The sequence below is a fragment of the Miscanthus floridulus genome, chromosome 8 (assembly GCF_019320115.1).
Source record: "Miscanthus floridulus cultivar M001 chromosome 8, ASM1932011v1, whole genome shotgun sequence".
Classification (NCBI taxonomy): domain Eukaryota; kingdom Viridiplantae; phylum Streptophyta; class Magnoliopsida; order Poales; family Poaceae; genus Miscanthus; species Miscanthus floridulus.
Window position 1 is genome coordinate 181,090,825 of NC_089587.1, and position 21,495 is coordinate 181,112,319.

A 21,495-nucleotide genomic window follows, 5' to 3' on the forward strand; every position below is an offset into this window, starting at 1 on the left:
AGTGACTGTCTTCTGAATCCCATCCGCAGCACCAGCCCCGGTCGTTGCAATTACCGACTTGCACACCACCTGCATCAGCAGCCGAAGAAGAACCCTGCAGAATTTGATTTGGTTGCTTGTCTACCTTGGCCGCGCCAAGCTCAGACCCTGCTACCCCTTTCCCTGACACCTGCTGCTGCTGAACACCGACTGCTTGCTGCTTCTCCAGACCCAACCCCGGCTGGTAACCTATATTGGGCCTCTTTGTTCTTTCCATGTTTGCCTTATCAGCCTAGGACTATAGTTATCTAACTTGTGCTTACCACACTTGCAAATTGTTTTTAAAATAATTGACTACATCAATTCCTTTGCAGAATATGAAGCCTTGACCCCTGCCCCACCTCTGATAAGATCCGTCCCGTGAACTTCTTCAAGTCACTGGTATCTTTGTAGTCTGTACTGAGTCACCTTTAACTTGTGCATAATTGGATGCCTAACTTTAACCCCACTTTATAATTAATTCGAGTAAATTTTGTGAAAAATGAAAAGATGCCTCTTGAGATAATATTGCTGATGCTAGGGATTCATTTTGTCAATCGTTTTGTAACTTGCATTCATCAGATATTTTCGGTCCAAGATTTGGATTACAAAATAGAGATGGCTTATTACCTTTACCTATTTGGTCAAGTGCATGAAAATCATGAACAGAAAAATGATCTAGGCATACCATTTTCATGCAAACGATAATGGCGGCTGATTTGATTTAAACAAGCCAAGTTCTCAGTTATCGGGCAACTGCAGAGTTATAGAGCTTATATTGATAGCATCAAACATTAGATGATGCTTCTTTTGTCTCATTTGTTCAGGATAGATTTTCTATGCTTGGACTAGCCAAGTTCTGAAATTATGTATGCCTATTTTTGGTATTGCGTGCCCTGGTTGCCTTTATGTTGTATATGTGCGTCTCTGTGTTGATATTTGCTTCCTACCTTTGCAGGCTCATCAGTTCAGCCAAGGTATATATTTTACTATGACAACTACAGTTACTTTGCAGCTATAATTCACTGAGTTGCATCTTCATTTCTCAGACATCTCAGAGTCTTAACTTTTGCTGATTTTTTTTTTTTGTTAGAAAAGGAGGTTCCCCCTGCTTTACTGATTATAAAGCGTCAACAGAGCGTTTACAGCATAGGCGTATTGGCGCGTCCGCCCCAAAACAAACGTTCTAAAGGTTCACACGACCACACACGATCGGATCAGACAAAGCAGGTTCTACAGGACTTAAGTCAGAACTCAGCTGAATCACATTTCTTGAGTCCAAAACCGAAGGCTGGGATCCCAATGTTGGTCGACTGGATTGATGCCAGCAGATTCTTGGCGGCTGGAACGCTTCCATCTCCATCCGGTGAATGATCTTTTCCAGCTTCGCCTCTTGTGCTCTAGAGAACAGCGGTTTCCATCTTCTCAATGTCTTGGAGATCCACAGCAGCAGCACCTTCACACCTGTCCAAACTCCCCCCTGAAAACAGATTTGGTTACGAAGTTTCCACAGGCACCATAAGGCAGCAGCAATGACAGAATTAGTAACCAGGTGTTTTTTATTAGCAATCCACATGGATGCCACAAATTCATACGACTCATACCCGTTCAGCTCAAGACACTCACGAAGGAAGCACCAAAGAACTTTTGCTGATTAGGATACATCATTAGCATAGATCATAGTTCATGTTCATGATTACAAGCAAAAGTTTGTGAACATGTACAGACAGCTGCTACATCCTGCATATACTAAGGTAGACCATTCGTTCTCTGTGGTCCATCTCTTCTTTTTTGTACATCTCATTGTGTTAAATAATATTTCTACCATGCTTCGATTTATAGCTTAAAAATGGTTTTCATGGTCTACATTTTCTGCAGTGTCTTGCAGAAAGCCTCAGCAAGCTTTTTCTGCTGTGAAAGATATGTGCTTGAGCCAACCAGTCTCGGACTTTTTTTATGCCAGATTGTTTGGGTTAGATTTCCAAGATAACATAAAAACTATATGATTATGATTACAGGGGAAAAAACATGGCATAGCTAGAGCCTTTTATTAGAGCTACACTGCTCCAAATGTGTCTCCAGGAAGGCATGAAGCCAATACTCTTGACTACAAGGGTAGTGATTTTCTTCTTTGGTTGGCGCTTCAGAAGAAATTCGGCTATGGAAGCTGTTACATAGAAGATGAAATATGCAATATTTCTACTGTCCTCTGCATTTTTCTCAAGTGAGCCTTTATTCATGATTTTGTTAAGTTACCATTGCCTATGCTCAGTGCCTGTTGATAATGGCTCCTTTGAAAATGTCCTCTTATTTACCTCTGCAATGATCTGCCACAGGTCTGCTGCTTACCTATGCAGTGGTCTCCCTGTACACGGTGAACATCGAGTCTCAACCTCAGCACTGCCGCCTAGCATAACCTAGGTACAGAAACGATTTCCAAATTCACCCATAGGTACTGCTAATATTCCTTCACAACAGCTTTACCCTATCTATACTAACTCAGATATGAATTAATTTCTCAAACAATAATTTCCACAACCCAAATATTTTAATTTAATTTAATTCAGGTACAAATATTGTTGTGCCTAGCATTTTGTCGATTGCTGATATTTCTATGCCATCACCCATCAGATATTATTTGCCTACAAAGGTTGGAATGAAGAAAAGATAGATAGCACTGTAATAAGCTTTTCCTCTCTCCATTTCCAATACTTATCCTTGATAGACCCATGTCTTCAGGATACAAAGAGAGGCTGCAAGTTACAAGCCTTCTAATAACGTTGGTTCCAAATCACTCCATTGAGATAGAAGAGCGACAGTATATACATTATGCTTAGTGCCACATAGCCATTGGAATCCTTTAATGCTGCAAGAGTATGTATGCTTGCTATTCTAATGCAGATAAGAAACCACGTACTAGACGAAGTCTCCAACTTAGCTCCTTCCTAGAGCAGGAGTATAAGTACACTAGAGCTCAGCACAGGAGGTTCCAGAGGCATTTCTACTGGCGGTTGAACCCACCGCCAGTGTGAAAGGCTAGCACAAATCAATAATACTACAGGCAGTTAGTTAAGATACGTCAGTAGAAATAACTTTGTACTAGTGGTTTCTCTAAAACAACCGCCAGTGATAATAGTGTTTACACCGGCGGTTGAAGTAAACAAGTCCATTAGTGTTAAAGCATTTTCACTGGCGGTTTGTTTAAGTCAGCCGCCAGTGTTGCTTTTTTAGCACAGGTGGTTCACCTAAATCTGCCGCCTCTGGAATAATTTTTCCAGAGGCGGTTTATTAGCAAAATCGTCAGTGAATTGTTTTTAAAAATTCAAAATTTGGCGCCATATGTTTCCCACCAGTGAGTTATTTTTATTTCCCGTCATTTATTTCCTGCCAGTGAATATTGTATAAAAATTGAAACGAATCCAAATAGATATCACAAAAAAATTATTTTTGCATCCATGAAAAAAGTATTATTTGTTGCAGTTTACCATAGTCATCACACGCTAATAATGTATACATTAAACAAAGTTTTTTCCACTCATAGCTAGCTTGGTCGTCGCATGACGTACTCCTTTAATAATCTTCGTGGTTTAGCTCTAGCCTGGCAATATCTACGAGATCTCGGTACTGTAGTTGAGCTAATTCCGAGTCCGGATCAAAATACTTCCCATTGAAGTGAATTATTTCTTTCATGATGAACCGACAGAAGTCCTCGCAAATGGCCATGAGCTCACCATTCTGGAGGCGTACAGTTGTATACCTGCGAAAAGAATAATAAGTCATCATACATTTACAACTAACCAATACGGAGAAGGCATAAGTAGTGACAAAACTTCACTTATGACTATTACTTACTTTGCTAGGGTTGTTGGTGTATCTCCCGTTTTCTCTGAGAAACTCGTACACATAGTACCCACAAAGCACCGATCCTGGTGGTTGCTTGTGGCACTATATAAGAATTGGCAAGTGGTTACATAGTTGCTACGTGTGTGTGTGTGTATGTATATATATATATATATATATATATATATATATATATATATATATATATATACACACACACACACACACACAAAAGACAAATATGTATGTTTATTTAAAATTTATCTTAAAGTTAATCCGCACATGTAGCGGTTTTCCGGCTTTTTTAAAATCGTAGCGTCCACCCTTGAACTTGTAGAACCTATATGCCCTGCTGTGCTCGAATGAATTCAACAAGTCATATCGATCCAAACGCTCGTATATGATATAGAAATGTTGAAAAGCACGCATGCAAATCTTGACTTACTGATCTAAAATATCGATGAACTTTTGATAACTGCTCCGTGGGAAATCTGTGGAGTCAAGGACTAAAAGTCGTCCTTCATGGAGATAAATGAATATACAAATCTAATGATCACTGTACGAATTTCATGAAGTCATGTTTTAAGACAGTAGTAAGTTTATAAATAAAAATTATTAAGGGAGTTTAGGACCAACATACTTGAACATGTATGGTGCACATACAATACTCCTGTTTTTGTATTGAAGAAACGTGTTTCCTATGTAGGTGGCCACTGTTGTTTCCTGCTTTCGTTGCACCTCCACTCTAATTTTGGCTATTTCATCATCGGTCTTGCCCACAAATAAGTCATGGTCAGGACCCATAACCACTGTGTGCTCGTTCTGGCTTATTCTGGCCGGGTCGAGATACCCAACCTTTTTCTCCTCGTGAAGAAACGGGTTCTCAGTATACCACATCTCCTGGTCTAATTGTTGCATTCTGTAGAGCGCATGACATTGTCAGATACTTCATGCCCTAACATTATATTAATTAGTAATAAAACATAGTTATGTATGAGCGACACATACAGGCACCACACGCTCATGAGCTGGATGTCGAGTTTTTGGAGGCAAAACATCAACCAAATGTCCTTGAAGTCAACAATATTCTTGCTATTGCCACCCATAAAAGCTGGTGGTGGTACAGCTACGGAGAAGGCATTGATCTCAACCTAAGATGTTCTCATATACCAGTCATGCAACCTCTTCATCGCACGTGGAACACCATGGAGTTCACACCACTGGACTAGAGGCCTGTCTGGAACATATTTATCAGTGGGGACATTATTGTAATCCTCTCTCGTAGGCTTCATATGGTGATCTTGTTGGAGGCGGACTTGGCAGCTTTCTAACGACTGGAACGTGTGTCTGGTTTCCTTGCAAATTCAGCCATCCACTTCTTCATGGCCCCCAGTGATGTCTCATCCTTACCTAAGGGCGTAACCATTTTTTGCATAGACTAAAGGTTCCCTTTAGCTACATGGCCTTTAGGTTTCAACGAGGCATCCTTCTTGCTCAGGGATGATGGTGGGTTAGGCTCCGAGAGGGTGTGGAGGCTAAATGATGGTGGTGGGTTAGGTTCTGGTGATGGTGGTGCGTCACGAGATGGTCGGGTATGATGAGATGGCGAGGTTGCATGTGAGAACCCTCCATCATCCACTCCGAAAAATGGTATCGATGGAATAGGATCATTCAACCTAATGTCCTGTCGAGGCCATAAGATGAACTCGTTGATAGCTTGACCGAGTTTCTCGACACCGTCACGAGTGGGGATGTCTAGGAAGTCATCCCTATGTCCTTCGACGACTGTCAACACTTCTACCCTACAGTACTCCTCTGGCATTTTCTTGTTGTGATAGTCGCGGCCTAGGGATCACCATACTAGTGGCAACTTCTATCATACGGATATTGGTGATACCATACGATATAACTAGGGAGCAAGCTGTCGGTGCGATGATGTCATCAACTGCATAGTGCTCCCTATTTGCCATAGATCTGATATTGTCTAGAACTATTGGAGAATCCGAGGGTTGTGTGATGACCATTTGCATCTGTGGCGTCTGTGTGATCATTTGTGGTGGCAGTACTTGTCGACACTTGTTGACTTGACATTACACTAACCAATTGTTGCCTTATCTCAAAATCAGGATTGGCCTTGATTTCAACCAACATTTGTTTCATTTCTTGCTTAGCCTCCTCCTTAAAATAATCTCTCATAGCTTCCGTATAGCGGTCGTGTTTTCTATACATCTCGACATGCTCAGGAAATCCTTCCTTCCAACCCAAATGGGATGAGACGCCTCACACATGACTGGGGTGCTCTAGGCTACCCAGACCAACACTAAGGGTGTCCCTCTCTCTTGATGGCTTGAATGATCCTTCCTTCTGCTTAGCTACCACGGCCAAAATGTTCTTGGCTGCTTCATCGGTCATTGGATCTGGCCATGACAAACCAGCCTCACTTTCTTGTGGTTTCTACGCACGAAGCCAGTCTCTAGCCCTTTCGGGTACATCCTCCAACAACACCGGTAACCCGGCCGCCTTCCTTGCAGCTTCTTATGCCCTCCATTTGGGAATCGCACGCTGGTAACCACCAGTTCCAAGGCGGTGGTGGTATATGTTATTCTTTGCAAGTTCAGTATTGGCTTGACTCTTAGATAAGAACTCTTCTGATGTCTTCTTCTCAACAAAGGTCTTCCACTTTGCTGCTATAATTTTTGGGTACTTCTTCGTTGCAGTCCAACCCTTTCTTCACGAACTTGGTATTCAATTTAGACTTCCAGTTATGAAAGCTAATTGCACACTGCCTCATTGCGTACACCTTTGCGACAGCTTCATGACTCGGTTGCGAAAATAAACCTTGTTCTCAACTTTTTTCACAAGTCCTTTTTGGTTTTCTTCGGCACTAGTTTCCAATTAGAGATTGTGATGTCAAGATTGTGCCTAACAAGGAAACCAATGGCGTTTCTATACTTAGCTGCCACCGCTATAGGTTGTATGGGCTCTCCTTTTGGGCTTACTTCTATAACAGAATATGTATGATCCGACCACTTGTTTACGCCCGTTCCCCACCGTCTTGTTTGTTTGGGCTTGTTTGGCTTATAAGCCATGGCTGAAAGTACTGTTGGCTGGTTTGGTGTGAGAGAAAAATAATATTCGTTGGCTGATAAGCCATGGCTTATAAGCCAAATACGACCAAGCGAACAGGCTTCACGTTTCCACTTCCTATCTTCGGCGGATGTCTTAGTTGCCTCTGGTGCGGAATCCGATGCATCTCCCTCCGTTTGGTTCCGCAATTGAGAAGTTATCTACGAAGAACAACCAGTCACACACACACAAAGATATATATAGAGAGAGAGAACTACTACCCTGTAGCTGGCTACAAAATAACTTATTTTGTAGCCACTTTGAGTTACGATAATTACTATGTTAATTTACGAGATTATAGTAACTTTATACTAAGTGGTTTACTGTAACGTTATGGTAAATATCTCCATATGTTATAGTAACCCAACTATTGTAAATATGTATTGACATTATCCTAAATTAGTATATAAAATTATCATAAATGGAGGTGGCTACGGAATAACTTATTTTGTAGCTGGCTACTAAATATACTCTCCATATATATATATATATATATATATATATATATATATATATATATATATATATATATATATATATATATATATATATATATATATATATATATCGAACAATGTACAAATAATAACCAGCATAATATAAAGAGTAATATTCGACCCTAGAACTAATCTATTTTTTTCAACAAAAAAAAACTACCCTAGAATTAATTTTATGATTATAACACATAATATACAAGTAAAGATGTTGAAACATATAATCATACAAGTAAAGATGTTGAAACAAAGTTTCAAAAAAAAGATGTTGAAACAAGCCCTTAATGGGCCAGTTAGGATTTTGGCCTAGGGAAATGTGCCACATAGGCTAGCCCAGGTAGGACAGCGGCATGCCCGGCGGCGCTCCAGGGAAGGCAGCGCGTGGCGGCGCGGGGTTCAGCGGCACAAGCGGAGCACAGGAGGAGCAGGTGAGATGCAGACCTTGGTGGCGCGCGCGTGGTAGAGGCAGGCAGGGCTCCGACGCGGGCGACGCTCCGAGGTGGGTGGCGCTCCGAGGTGGCGGGGCTCCAAGGCGTGGGGCTCAGTCACAGGCGGGGCTCTAAGGCGGGCGACGCTCCGAGACGGCCGGGGCTCCGGTGCGGGCGGGGCTCCAGCGCAGGCAGAGATGGCAAGGCTCCGAGGCAGGGCTCTAGCATGGCTCTGAGATGGCGAGGTTGTGAGACGGGGCTTCGGCGCGGTGAGACGGCAGAGCTCCGAGGCGGCGGTCCAGGCGCTGCTGAGACGGCGTGGCTCTGAGGCGGGCGGGGCTACGGCCGAGACGGCAGGTCTCTGAGGCGGGCTCCGGCGGCACAAGCGGGGACGACGAGGTGTGGGGTGGGACGGCGCGTGGCGCAGGCAGGAATGGCGTGGCAGCGATGGAAAATTTGGGCAGCCTGACGGCGTCTTGGGGAAGAAAGTGCGCCACCAGACTTCAAATTTTCAGAGGCTCTTGGCCCGCGGGTATACATAGCCGGCATTTGTATAGGCAGATTTTTATACCAACCGCCGGTGGAGATAGATTTGCTCTGGCGGTTTGTTTCATCCCCCGCCAGTGGAAATAAAAACAAAATAAAAAAGGGTGTCCCAACCGGGAATCAAAACCACGACCTGAGGATTACGAGGCCCGGGTGTGACCATTGCGCTATGCTTATGAGTTCGACATTGTTGGTTTCAGAATTGTTTTAACCATAAAATTATTTTAAGAAATGACAACTTCAAGCTTGATTTTGAGACACCAAATAATTTGTACCGAAAAAGTCATAAAAATAAAAGTTGTAGAACTCATCAAGCTCTACAACTTTTGTTATGGTCAACTTTTAATGTCACTAAATTTGAACCATTCAAATTTTGAATTTCAACAAATGACAAGCTTCAAACAAGAATTTGACACACCAAATGATTTGAACTGAAAAAGTCACGAAAATAAAAGTTGTAGAACTCATCAAGCTCTATAACTTTTGTTTTGGTCATCTTTTCGTGTCACTAAATTTGTACCATTCAAATTTAGAATTTCAACAAATGACAGCTTCAAACAAGAATTTGACACACCAAATAATTTGAACTCAAAAAGTCATGAAAATAAAAGTTGTAGAACTCATTGAGATCTACAACTTTTATTTTGGTCATTCCTTCATCCGACAAAGTTTTAGTAACATTGTACACAAATCCATAAATCTCTCACATAGTTTATATGCGGATTTGTGACAATGTTTACTAAAACTTTGTCGGATGAAGGAATGACCAAAATAAAAGTTGTAGATCTTGATGAGTACTATAACTTTTATGTTAATGACTTTTTGAGTAGAAAGCATTTGTGTGTCAAAACCTTGTTCGAAGTTGTCATTTGTTGAAATTTAAATTTTGAATTATTCAAATTTAGTGACATGAAAATATGACCAAAACAAAAGTTGTAGATCTTGATGAGTTCTACAACTTTTATATTTATGAGTTTTCCAGTAGAAAACATTTAGTGTCTCAAAATCAAGCTTGAAGCTATCATTTCTTAAAATGATTTTAGTGATTAAAAGAATTTCTAAACCAACTACATTGGTCTTAGAAGCATATCGCAGTGGTAACACACGACACTCTTAATACTGAGGTCCTGGGTTTGATTCCTAGCCGGACACCCTTTTTTATTTTAATTTATTTTTAAGATTAACACTGACAGATAATTAAGAAAACCATCGGTGTTAATTATTAATACTGGTGGTTATTTTGCAAAATCCGCCAGGTGTAAATTAGCCCCTATAAATAACACACTAAGGAGATTTTTCTGAGTGCAACGGCTAGCTCTGCCTCACTCCTCCACGGTCGCGTCCATTGTCGTCGTCGCTCCCTTTGTCCTCCGCCACGTCCTTCACCATCGACCGGCCCGGACCGCCCATGCCCCGCATGCGCGCCCCACGATGAGTCCTCTCTGCCCCCTATTCCCCCTCCTCTCCCTTCCCCACTCACCAACAGCGACATTCGTCGGTGGTCTCTCGTGCCTCATGGCCGCCTGGCTAGATCCGGTGCCCTGCGTGGGCGTCACGCCCCGTGGTCGCCGGCTCACTACCCAACGGCCTGTTCCCCATGCATGCTCCAGTGACAAACTGTGCCCCGCGTACCCGCGCCGTGGCAGGCCCTTACCCCGCGTGCCCATCGTCGGTCGCTGCTGGCTCTCTGTTTAGCTTGGCGGTTGCTATTTTTTCATCATGATTGTTACTAATTGATGTTCTGGTAGGACGACTTATGCCTTGGTATGTTGTTTTTCGTGGCTATGAGCCAGGTGTTTACCGTCAGTGGGCTGACTGCCAGAAACAAATCTTAGGATTTTGTGACAATTGCTATAAGAGATATGAGACCAAAGATGAAGCCATCATGGCATTTGGTGCATATATGAAAGATGGCACATCTGAGAAAAAGGTTGAGCATGGAGTTTGCAAGCAGGAGGCCAAGGTTTTGAAGCGCGACAACGGTGGAAATCCAATAATGCTCAGCATGATTGTCGTCGCTATTTAGTTTGTTGTCATTATTGTTCTCTTCTACGTGGTACTACTGGTTGATAGATTAGTCTAGGTTTATTTTTCAAGATTAATGCTTGTAATTTTATTTTCCAAACAATTGTTGGAATATTTGTTAACTCTTCAATGCATGTGAGGAATATTTGTCTACACTTTGACTTTGAATTTAGTAGTTGTATGGCTCGTAGCATAGCATAGGTCAACACACCTTGTTCGTGCATAAGTTATAAAGTTACTAATAACTTTTTTTCTTCCTTGACATAAATTTAGGAGAAGAGATGGCCGAACTCCCTTCGTCGAATCTGCCAGATAATTATGCATACGATCTGGGCTTTCGACCAACATTGGCGAGGGCAAACCACCCATATCCAAGCATAGTAAGCAACATGTTTTAAAGACACCTCTATAGATATTTTGTTCTGATATATATAATTGTTAAATGTAGATAATTCATCCTATACCATGGTTCATGAGAGACAATCTCAAATTTCAGGGTTGATTACATTAATGTGGGTACATTCCCTGTAGATGGTGGACTCAAGCAATGTCGACTTGGCTTTTCTATTCTCGCTAGGGTGGGTAACCAACAAGGTATGGTTTTATACATCGAGAGGATAGGCTGCGCAGATTATCATGACATTAATGCACAAAAATATGTTGTGCAAGAATGTTTAATGGCCCTTCAAAATATTGGGTACAATATTTCTACATACTCCTCCATGAGGATTCAAGCTTTGAATGTGGGCCTTCACCATGATATTGGAAGATTTTGTGCACAACTTGCTGAGGACAACATAGATGATGTTGTCAGTCTCATAACTTATATCCAGATTCATTATTATGTCTATATATATGCATGGTTCTAATACCCACATTTTTTCCAACACTTGCAGATTCAGGAGATTGATGTTACATATGCTGGTTGTAGCTTTGAAGCCATTATAATCAAGGACCCTGCACCAATTGGGTCGTTATAATTGGGAATATGGTGGCCCTATGGAAACATCAGAGGGAATCCAGGGAAAAATTCTTGTGACTAGGAGGGAAGGTTCTCGACCATATCTGATCAGTCGTTAGTAGACCTTGTGAACGATCTTGTGAAGCAAGAGAGAGTGCACTAGTGAATACATTGCACTACATCAACACATTTTGGCGTATGAAATCAACAATCTACGCTTCTTCGAGTACGTGGTTCGACATTGGGAAGTTCTAGGAATTTAAATTATTGTTGGTTGTAATAAATTATTATGGTTTGTAATGAACAAATTTAAATTATTATGTGTTTGTAATGAACTGATCTAAATTATTATGGTTTGTACTAAATAATTCATTTGGAAACTGTGGAAGAGTGAGCACAATCACCGTGCATTGTTAGATACATGATACATGATAAATGACATCAAGCACAGAGTTTACATGATAAACCATTCATACAAGCCGATACATGAATTACATGATAAATGACATCAAGCATAGAGTTTAGCCAGCTACTGTTCTTGCATGTCCATCGGGGCGCAAATAGGGCAATGAATTTGCTAGGATACTTCTATCTACATTAATTATCTTCTCTGGTAGGTCTGTAAAGAGTGGCATTTCACTGAACTAGTTAAAATCCTCAGGATCAAGCACACCATCAACTCCTATAATTTGTTGTTTCCTAGAGACAACTACATGCTTTTGCTTTTCTATCGTTTTGTTCTCAATGCTTAGGTCCTGTGTACAGAAGACCTATGCAATACGGTTACCAAGGACCCATGGGTCATCCTTGTGACCTACTTTACTGAGGTCAACAATTCTTAGACCATCGTTGTCCACACTAACACCTCATGGGCCTTCAACCCATTGGCATCGAAAGACATGAATCTAAAAATTAACACTTGTACTCTAGTTCCCATATTTCATGAATGAAGCCATAATACGTAGTATATTCACCTTTTTCATCTAAAGCATCATAGCGAATCCCACTATTTTGTGCCATACTCTTTTTGTCCTTCGAATTGACACAAAATGTGAAGCCATTAATGTCATACGTCTGCCATGTAGTGATGTGGTGATGATGGTCCAGATGCCAGCTTCTTGATGGTTTTTTCCTCCATTGTTTCCCCATCTAGAATGTTCTGATCTTGCAGCCATGTGGTGAACGTATGCTTATGCTCCTTCATGACCCAATCTTCGATGTGCCCATTATTTTGTTCATGAACCTCATTCATGTGTTGCTCGATCAATGGCTCCATTATTAAGAGTTGATGTAGGATGTTGTGGTGTGCCTCTAGGACTGCGTTGTAATCCGAACGGGATGAATGACTTCCGTCCTATTCGCCCTTTTCCATACAACCTACCCTCATGCTAGGACATAGCCAAACCAATTGCAATATGGTCTTTTAGGCATTTATTGTAGAATGGACCTCCGGACTCAATGGCCTCTTTGGTAGTGTAGGCCTCTATCATGGACCCCTCTGGGTGAGCACGATTTGATACATGCCCATCCAGAATTGACATGAAACACTCATACGTCCACATTTCATGCAAATACAAGGGACCCAATGCCTGTATTTGAGCCACCAAGTGAACAACTAGGTGTACCATGATGTCGAAGAATGATGGAGGGAAGCACATCTCCAACTATGATAATGTCTCCGCGATGAATTCCTACAGCAACTTCAATTCATCACTGGTCAATTACCTTCTATGAGACCTTGTTGAAGAAGTAGCACAATCTTGTGATTGCCATCTTTACAAACAATGGCTTTATAGCCCTAATGGCAATAGGGAGTGTTGACACAAAAATGTGATGATGTGATAAACACACAGCAAGCTGGAAGATCTGAGCGGAACTGAGACCAAAGATCTGTTTGGCTTCAACACAAAATCAGCCGATTCTAAAAACCTAACGACGTGCTAGTCAATTTGACCTACAATTGATAAGGAGAAGAAATCTTATCAGTAATTTAAGGTGAACAAATTGGTATTGCTCTAGACAGTTCCAAATATGCGGTTAAGTATCCACTTCGATGAGGCTATCGACTAAATAGTCGATATCCAACGTATTCATGAAATAAAGATCTTCAGATTAAGGATGATCGGCTAATGTTAAATGATGATGACATAAATCAAAATAATCGATGCCCATGGATCATAGCATATTTATGGTGACTGGTTAATCGAGACAAAAACAAGTACAACACACCCAAATACAAAATTTAGAAAATCCTTCCTTAAGATTCCAATATATACTACTAAATAGTCGATTGATACAGTCATTGATTATAGAATTGGTAACAAACAAAGAAGCAATATAAGATAACATCATCGACTAAATGGAACATGATTAGTATAGAGCGTCGAGCCGATAAGTTTGATGAAAAGAGTATAACATGCGAACAAATCGACTGTCTAATATAAATGAGTCTACAAACAGTTTGAATCTATTCTATTATCATCAATAGTGAGGTTTGATCGGATTAATGCAGCTATGATAATAATAACAAACTAAAACCAAAGAATCTATAAAACTATCTATATGTTCACAGATTCATGAAAACATGCTATATGTGTGAGATTATAGGCAATCGGCTAAAATAGCCGATGCAGTCATAGCAAAAAAACAGAGTACATATCTTGATCATGAACAAAACCACTAATTGATAATTTCTAATCTAAAGTATTACCAGTGAGGGTTGATCTGGATCGATGCAGCTATGGTAGTGTCATTAGATTAGATCTCATTAACTCATGAGTTTATTCAAGATTGAAACATGTCTTTGAATGCATACTATGTTTGATTGGAATAGAGATAAAATAGCCGATCTAGCGGAATTAAGCCATCAATTATAAGATTTAAAGCATGACCAGATAAAAGGATGACCAATTAAGATGATATGATGCCGATCTATCTCTATCTCAATCGGGTGATTTGTTATAATTAATAAAACATTAATTATAACAAGATCGACAACTGATGAATCAACCAAAAAACAGCAAGGAAAATCTTACTAATCTTAGCAGATTCGATAACTAATGATATTGTATTAAACTACAAGTTATTTAACACAAGATCGATAACTTTAATTTATATTATGATTCATAAGAGATCAATCAGCTAATGCAGCCTTACAAACAATGATATGGATCGATAACTAACTTATATTATAGCTCATAAAAGATCAATCAGCTGATGTAACTTTACAAGCACAATACAAGTCGTGACGATACTCATAAGCAAGCTAGAGGTCGATCAGTTGATGCAGCCCTATTTGCCGAAGAACTCGCCGAGATCTACAGTACTCCTACGCCTAATGCGATGGCGAAAGCTAGAAAGATTGTATTGATTGAATGTTCGTGTCCTTGTACAATAACCAAGGCCTAATATTTATATCCGGAATCTAAATATGAAACCTACTCAAATACGACTCATTACAATTATTGAAATAAAAGAAAACTTCTTAACTTAACAATAACTTGGACCCTAATTTCCCTTATTTGTAGAGTCTGACACATCTTCCTGATGCCATTCAAGCATAGCCCATTGACGTCGTCTGCTGACGTCATCTATAAAATAGTCGATTCTAACATCACATCTAAATCAGCTGATACCAATTCACATCTAATCGATCCCTTGATGAAACAATCCTGAAAGCTTTGAGTTTCCGCATTCTTCTTTCTAAATTTTGGGGTAAACACATGCCCTCCAATTTTGGGATAAAAATGATTTTATTCCAAAATTTCTATTTATCTACTCACCGTGTTATAACTGCTCATTCTGAAGTATACGCATGACTCCTGATTTCCAACTTGCTCGGTCTGCTTACTTTCCCCTTTTCTCTTGAGCAAGCTTCAATAGTCAAAGCCGCCACCACCAAAGCCTTAACCCTAGCAGATCTTCTGCTCTATCAAACTGTTGTTCAAGCCACCTTTCTACAACCTTCCTCAGATTCAGATCCATTTCGGCTACAATGGCGATGAGCAACCATGTTCCTGAGGTATGCCTTCATATTTTTGTCTTTTAAGTATTAGATGCTACTCTATATTTTCCTTTCTTCTCAAATTCATCCCATCTGGTTTCTAGGAAATGAGGAACAAAATTTTTATTCCATCAGTTGTTGTTCCTAATGCCTATTATCTTGGACCTATGGGCGATCCTGATCCATCTGATTTTATCAACCAAGAAACCAACCAAATCCTCTTTGAACAATCTATAATAGATTTATCTTCCTATAACACCAAAACTCCTTTTAGAAACTGGCCCAAAATGCCTAAAGGATGGAGAGATTTGTTCCATAGGGTATCAGAAAAGAAAGCTGGAGATTGGGAAATTTCTGATTTAAACCAATGCTTGACACTCTCACTGTTTGGAATGGAGAGAAATGATTCCCTTCTGATCTTTGCATCTTATTTTAGGTCCAACACTTTGAATGCTTTTGTTTTTTGTCATGGTCCAATGACCATTACTTTGGCTGATATTTACATGTTGACCGGCCTTAGAATAACATGATCAATGCAACCCTATGACTTCTTAAGTGATGAATCCAAGAAATTAGCCAAAATATCAGACTGCACGGGATGGACAAGTTATATTTTGAATCATATTAGTGATGGATCGACTATTGATGATGGAGAACATGTAGCTTTCTTGAACATGTGGCTAGAAAAAAATCATTTTTTGTGGGTCACCTTGTGGACCAACTTATAATCATAAATATATGGCAGAGCGTCTAGCAGCCGGTAATGAAATCCCCCTTGGAAAATATCTATTGGGATCTGCTTATCATCTGATGCACCAAGTAGCTGCCTAATTACTGAAAAATAAACCAGTGCATACCATCAGTGGCCCTTGGTGGTTGATACAATTATGACTGAATCTGTACATGCATAAAATTGTAAGACCCAATCTCAGGAACCAGAACTTCCCTTCTTCCAACTTTGCTAAAGATTATAAAAGAAAAGAAGGAAGAACTCAATAGTATATGAATTATGGTGAAGCTACATCAGCCATAACAATTGCTATCGATGTAGGCCACCTTTTCAAGAAATTTTACAGAGGGTTTGATGCAAACATCTTGACTTGGCTGCCTTATGATGAAGATGAAGATAATGAGCAAGTTCTGCCAGTCAAATTCTGGTTTGAATCAGGCTATTTAGATAAAACAGTTGCTGCGTCATCAAACCCTGCGTACGGCCAGCCGAATTTTGTCATGGTCATGGCAAAATGGCTACTGGTTCTTTTCTCCTAGATAATCTCCCAACTTATGAATTCTATAACTCTTCTTCTATGGCCTGTCAATTTGGCCTTGGTCATCTGCCTCCTCGGTTATTCTTTAGGAATACTCTTAAGCCAAGAGAAGGTATTAGTGAAATAATAGAAGCTTCTAGAATCTTCCAGTTGGGATCAAATCTTTCTTCTCTTTGTCTACATAAATGGATAAGAGCCACCTTCTCCTCAAACATGTTTGACTCCTGGTGCAAGAATGGCACTCACACCTCTTCTGTAATTCAGTTCATCCTAACTGTTTGGCTCTAGACGATGATTTTGCTTCTGACAGTGAGGTAACTTACCACTTTCTTTTAGAAGGATTATCTAACAAGTTCTCCTGTCAACTCATCTAATAATTTTTTTGCATGATAACGAATTTGATCCCCCATGTGTGGATAGAAAAGGGCATCCCATAGAATATTATCCACTATATCTAGCCACTAGAATGGGATCAACTACACCCACTCTAAAAAAGTTGATGAAAACCCCAGCTGCCCCAACAATACTCACATATCATTCCTCAATACGCAAGGCAACCAAAGGTGTAACTCAGAAAACCACTACTGGGAAGAGACTTTGTAGAACAAAATCATTAGTTGCTCAGGTAAATTAACTTATCTTCCCTCTTAAGATGATATTCAATTTCTAATTCAATTCCTTTCTTGCAGCCATCGACTATTGCATCCCAATCTACTTTGGGTGCTGAACTATTATCCTAGGCACTTAAATCAACATCTACTAATCTCTCATCGGCTAATCCTCCTAAGGAGCCGATTATAATTGAAACAACTGATGTCCCTAATAGATCCCAAATGATAGAAGATGAGAACCTCTCTACTTCACCACCTGATACTACAAAGGTATCTCCTCAAGCCTTCAATCTTATGCAGTCCTCACTCTTCTTTGATCTTGTTCTTTTATCAGACACCACCTAGGAAAACGTCTGCACAAGAGCAAAGATCTAACAACCCACCAGTTGAAGAGGACCCTGTTGATACTGATACTCAAACTGTCGATTCTCTAGCTCAGCAAATAATCAATGGTAAGAAATTCATATGCTCATTTTATCCTTCCATAGCAATTATAAATTGAAAAACTTCTTGATGCCTGTAGACACTAGTATCGAAAGCCTAGAGTTGATTCAACCGGATGTTGAAAAAGATGTTGACACATCATCGGCTATTCCTTCTCCTCAACCAGGGTCTCTTTCAGAAAAGGTATTGTCTCCCTCTCACCATCCATCTCATTATGAACTCATTTGCTATTTCTAATAAGACTCCTTTTTATTCACATGTAGGCACTTAACTCTCTAGCTTTGAGCTATTCTTTTAACTTTGAGAAATATATAGATGAAAGCGAGATAAGCTCATCAACCATTTCTCAAGAAAACTTATCAGATGAGACCAAAAATCAGCTAAAAGACATGATACCAATGCTCAAGAGGAACATAGCCAATTTGGTATAGGATGCAGATCCAATGAGAAGAATCTTCTTAGCCATTAAGGATAATCTGTCCCCAAATCTTGCTGAAGCCTTGATACCTCTGTCTAACATCGAAGATCAAGCTCCCAAGGTGAAAAAGGCTCAAAGAAATCTAACAGACCGTGAAGCTTTGATGGCTAAGAAGAACTCTAACAAGCAGGAAGCCAAAGAATTAGCACAATTGATTGACAATCTGAAGAACTCTTCTTCCAAAATTAAACCAGAACTGAATCAGCTGAGAATTAGGCTTGTTGAACTTGAACAGGAACTAGAAAGTGTGACAGCCTCCATTGATCGTCATGAGTCTAACTTGACTCAGATCCCCAATGCCATCAAATAGAAGAAAAAAGAGATGTTGACCAAGGTTAAAGAAGGTAAGGCTATTCACAGCAGTCTTGAGAGCATTCCTGGATCAGCTGAAGAAGACAAACAACAAATTGCAGAAGTTGATGCTATTCGGCTCAAGGCATTAAAATCAATTCATGATGCTCTTAACTTATAATTCATACTCTAGCACCTATAGCATGTATTCTGTGTAAACCTAATGATAACTATACTCTTTCTATTGGTCTGCTATACTTCTTGGTTCAACTAGAATAGCTGATTTAAATTAGCTGATTCTGATTCTGATGTTTAATCTGACTTGACTGAATCTGAAAACAACCTTCATCATAAAAAAAACCCTTCAAATTCCTTCTCAGTCATCAACGACGTGTTCCCCTTAGTATTAGTGAAGTGGTGCTTTCCCTTCTATTAATTGAGGTTGCTTTCCCATGTTCCAAGATATCTACCATCTCGCCTTCATGACTATAAATACCAGTCTAGGGCCTCAGCCTCAAACACATCTACATCTACAACTGTTCTCATTCTCTCGCGTCTTTCTACCTTTAAGAACCCTCTAGCATTTTCTTCTTCTTCTCCAGTCAAGATCCAAACCAAAACCCATGGCCGATGAAGACAACTATGGCAAGCACGCGATGGAGGAGGTCCTGGAGGAGAACATGCCGATGAGCCAGTGCCTCCGCCGCATGAGGTAAGATTAAATGCCTTCTATTCATGACAACACAGAACCAAACCATTCTAAAAATCCAACGACGTGCCAGTCAATTTGATCTGCAATTGATAAGAAGAAAAAATCTTATCAGTAATTTAAGGTGGAATATGTTGGTATTGCTCTAGATAGTTCCAAATATGCGGCTAAGTAGCCACTTCGATGAGGCTATCCACTAAATAGTCGATATCCAGCGTATTCATGAAATGAAGATCTTCAGATTAAGGATGATCGGCTAATGTTAAATGATGATGACATAAATCAAAATAACCGATGCCCATGGATCATAGCATATTTATGGTGACTGGTTAATCGAGACAAAAACAAGTACAACATACCCAAATACAAAATTTAGAAAATCCTTCCTTAAGATTCTAATATATACTACTAAATAGTCAATTGATACAGTCATTGATTTTAGAATTGGTAACCAGCAAAGAAGTGATATAAGAAAACATCATCGACTAAATGGAACATGATTGGTATAGAGCGTCGAGCCGATAAGTTTGATGAAAAGAGTATAACATGCAAATAAATTGACTATCTAATATAAATGAGTCTACAAACAGTTTGAATCTAATATATTATTATCAAAAGTGAGGTTCGATCGGATCGATGTAGCTATGATAATGATAACAAACTAAAACCAAAGAATCTATAAAACCATCTCTATGTTGATAGATTCATGAAAACATGCTATATGTGTGAGAGTATAGGCAATCGGTTAAAATAGCCGATGCGGTCATAGCAAACAAACAGAGTACATATCTTGATCATGAACAAAACTACTAATCAATAATTTTTAATCTAAAGTCTTACCCGTGAGGTTCGATCAGATCGATGTAGCTATGGTAGTGTCATTAGATTAAATCTCATTAACTCGTGAGTTTATTCAAGATTGAAACATGACTTTGGATGCATACTATGTTTGATTTGAATAGAGATAAAACAGCCGATCTAGCGGAATTAAGCTATCAATTATAAGATTTAAAGGGTAACCAAATCAAAGGACGACTAATTAAGATGATATGATGTCGATCTATCTCTATCTCAATCGGGTGATTTGTTATAATTAATAAAACATTAATTATAACAAGATCGATAACTAGTGAATCAACCAAAAAATAGCAAGGAAAATCTTACTAAGCTTAGCAGATTCGATAACAGGTGATATTATATTAAACTACAAGTTATTTAACACAAGATATATAACTTTGATCTATATTATGATTCATAAGAGATCAATTAGCTGATGCAGTCTTACAAACAATGATATGGATCGATAACTAACTTATATTATAGCTCATAAAAGATCAATCAGCTAATGTAGCTTTACAAGCACAATACAAGTCATGATAGTACTCACAAGCAAGTTGAAGGTCGATCAGTCGATACAGCCCTGTTTGTTAAAGAACTCGCCGAGATCTATAGTACTCCTACTCCTAATACGATGGCAAAAGCTGGAAAGATTATATTGATTGAATATTCATGTCCTTGTACAATAACCAGGGCCTAGTATTTATACCCAGAATCTAAATATGAATCCTACTCAAATACGACTTATTACAATTCTTAGAATAAAAGAAAACTTCCTAACTTAACAATAGCTTGGACCCTAATTTCTTTTATTTGTAGAGTCCGACACATCTTCCTGACGCCATTCAAGCTTAGCCCATTGACACTGTCTGCTGACGTCATCTATAAAATAGTCGATTCTGACATCGCATCTAAATCAGCTGATACCAATTCACATCTAATCCATTCCTTGATGACACAATCCTGAAAGCTTCGAGTTCCCGCGTTCTTTTTCCAAATTTTGGCGTAAATAGGGAGGAAAGTGGTCAGCATGATATGACAATCATGGGAGTTGTAGTTGGTGAGTGTAAGATCTTTCATTGACACACAACTCCTGATGTTGGAGCAGAATCTAGACGGAACTTTCAAAGTCTTCAGCCACACACAAATCTCACATTTCTCTTCTGGGTTGAGGTTGTAGCTTGCTGTCGGGAGCAAGTACTTTCCATTTGGTTGAGGTATATTGTGAAGTTCTTTTCTGATGTGTAAATTGACCAGGTCCAAACATGAATTGAGTCCTTTCTTTGTCTTACCATTTACGTCGAGCAAGATCCCAATTATGCTATTGAAAACATTCTTCTCGACATGCATACCATCGATCACGTGTCATATGTCTAAGTCTTTCCAGTATGGGAAATACTTGAAAAAATTGACATC

At 39.6% G+C, this 21,495-nt stretch overlaps 2 pseudogenes; both read right to left on the reverse strand.

Annotated features, from left to right (window-relative positions):
- Positions 1 to 3,745: 3,745 nt before the first annotated feature.
- Positions 3,746 to 5,150, reverse strand: LOC136470264 (uncharacterized; annotated as a pseudogene).
- A 667-nt stretch (positions 5,151 to 5,817) lies between these two features.
- LOC136470265 (uncharacterized) lies at positions 5,818 to 10,119 on the reverse strand (annotated as a pseudogene).
- Between the last annotated feature and the right edge of the window lie 11,376 nt (positions 10,120 to 21,495).